Below are 2,771 nucleotides of genomic sequence, written 5' to 3'. Positions count from 1 at the left end.
GGTACGCCACACCCCTCCCGATCAACAGGACCCCTGTTTCCACCGTAGGAGGTCCGTTTCCTCCGTTTTGCGGTACGCCACACCCCTCCCGATCAACAGGACCCCCGTTTCGATCGTAGGAGGTCCGTTTCCTCCGTTTTGCGGTACGCCACACTCCTCCCGATCAACAGGACCCCCGTTTCGACAGTAGAAGGTCCGTTTCCTCCGTTTTGCGGTACGCCACACCCCTCCCCATGAACACGACGCATTCCGTTGCCTCCCCATGAACACGACGCATTCCGTTGCCTCCCCATGAACACGACGACGACGCTGTTTCTCCGTTCCGACCCAGCCATGTACACGAGCCCTCACCGTACGTATGCGCGAGTAGGCATTCGAGACCTTGCCCGTATGTACGTATGTGGCCATATTTTCTTTCTTGCACCCTGGCCGCTGTACGTACGTGTACATGCTACATGCGCGCCTCTACTACGACACATACGCGCCTCTACTACGACACGTGCGCGCCTCGACATCGACCAGTATATATGTACGTACACGTTCGCGACCAGAATGACAACGCTAAGTACGCTTCGACCAAGTGGGTCCCGACTGTCAGGCACTTCCTTGCCTGCAAAGATGTAGCTGGTGGGTCCCAACAGTCAGGGGGGCAGATCGTTTTGGTTTTTTTTCCCGGACGCACTTCCTTGTGTGCGAAGATGTAGCTGGTGGGTCCCAGCAGTCAGGGGGGTGGAATCATTTTTTTTGCCCGGACGCACTTCCTTGCGTGCGAAGGTGTAGCTGGTGGGTCCCAGCAGTCAGGGGGAAACGTTTTTTTCACAAAATACGGTGGCCCGTCCGGTGGGTCCCCGCTGTCAGGTGGAGGAATCATTATTTTCCGCGTAATAAGGAGGCACTTCCTTGCTGCCGCCGTGGACCCAACTGTCAGCCTCTCCACGTACAGTCCACGTCCGATGGAAGTCGTTCATTGACCACGTTGACCACGCCGCGCCGAGAGCACCAGGGCGGTGGACGACGGCGAGGCCTAGGAAGGGGACGGCGCGGAGCCGGTGAAGACGCGACAGTGGATGCCCATGAGGAGAGGAGTATGAGGATTCACTCGTTCGGCTGCGGTGTGAGGCTGCCGTCGCCGCAGGGCCTGGCCAGCGGTGGGAATAGTAGGGGGCGGTGAGGCCTCCGCGGCAGCACAGCCATCCACGGGAGGCAGGAGCAAGCAGCACGACCGGCGCTGCTTTGGGAGGCTGGAGCAAGAAGGCCAGAGGTTGAAGAAGCACTACGGCCGTTGGACGGACATCGTACGGTCACTGGAGCTAGAATCGTTCATATTGACTAAGTTGACAAAGCGCTCCGGCCCCGTCAACTTAGTAGGCCCACAAGTCAGCCTCCCACCAAGGTGGGTTCCAGCTAGCAGGGGGAGTATTCATTTTTTTGTGCATAATAAGGAGGCACTTCCAGTGGGTCCGAGCTGACAGCGGGTGGAACTTTTTTTTGCAAAATACAGTGGCCCGTCCGGTGGGTCCCAGCAGTCAGGGGGGAAACGTTTTTTTTCGCGAAATAAGGTGGCCCGTCCGATGGGTCCCCGCTGTCAGGTGGAGGAATAATTATTTTGCGCGTAATAAGGAGGTGCTTCCTTGTGGCCACCGTGGACCCAGCTGTCAGCCTCTCCACATACAGTACTCTTCCGAGGGAAGTCGGTCATTGACCACGTTGACCACGCCGCGCCGAGAGCACCAGGGCGGTGGTCGACGGCGAGGCCTAGGAAGGGGATGATGCGGAGCCGGGGAAGACGCAACAATGGAAGCCAACGCGGAGAGGAGTACGAGGGTTCACTGGTTCGGCTCCGGTGTGAGGCTGCCGTCGCCGTAGAATAACAGGGGGTGTGGGTGAGTGGAGGGATGGCCTGGACAGCGGTGGGAGTAGTATGGGGAGGTGAGGCCTCCGCGGCAGCACAGCCGGCCACGGGAGGCAGGAGCAGGCGGCACGACCGGCCCTGCTTTGGACGGCTGGACCAACAAGACCAGAGGTTGAAGAAGCACTACGGCCGTTGGATGGACATCGTACGGTCACTGAAGCTAGAATCGTTTATATTGACTAAGTTGACAAAGCCCTTGGTACGCTCCAACTTAGTAGGCCCACAGGTCAGCCTCCGAAACGGTGCGCCCCAGATGTCAGGGGGAGAAATCATTTTTTGGGCGGCCGAAGCTAAGAATATCCGAGATTGAAGAAGAAGCACGACATCCGTTGGATAGACATCCAACGGCCACTGCTGCTAGAACCGTGTGTTGACTATAATAAGTTGACAAAGCCTTGCATACGCGTCAACTTATTTTTTTAGGGGACGCGTCACTTAGTAGGCCCACAAGTGTGTGGCAGAGAACTTACAGCCCATTTGCGTTTTGTAAGAATGTACAACCCATTTTTGAATTCTAAGAGCATTACTAGTAGAGCCCTCAAACCCTCAAACCCCTAAAAATAATCGCATTTTTACAGTTTTCGCCGAAAAAACGCCGTAGACTAGAACCTCTAAACCCTCAAACCCATAAAAAAATTTAGCGGTCCAACCCTCAAACCACTTTGCAACCTGAAGAAGTAGGGGTTGAGAGGAAACTCTCCCCCCATCCCGCACTTCTCCTCCTCTCTCGCGCGGGAGCCAACTGCCTCCTCCTCCCGGCCTCCTCCTCCCGCCGCCTCCCGCCGCCTCCTGCCGCGCCGGCCATGGAGGGCCCCGCCGCCGCGGCGCCCCCACTCGCCGCGCCCGCCCCGCCCGTCCC

The sequence above is a fragment of the Triticum aestivum genome, chromosome 6D (assembly GCF_018294505.1).
Source record: "Triticum aestivum cultivar Chinese Spring chromosome 6D, IWGSC CS RefSeq v2.1, whole genome shotgun sequence".
Taxonomy (NCBI): Eukaryota; Viridiplantae; Streptophyta; class Magnoliopsida; order Poales; family Poaceae; genus Triticum; species Triticum aestivum.
Note: the sequence above shows the minus strand (reverse complement) of the source record.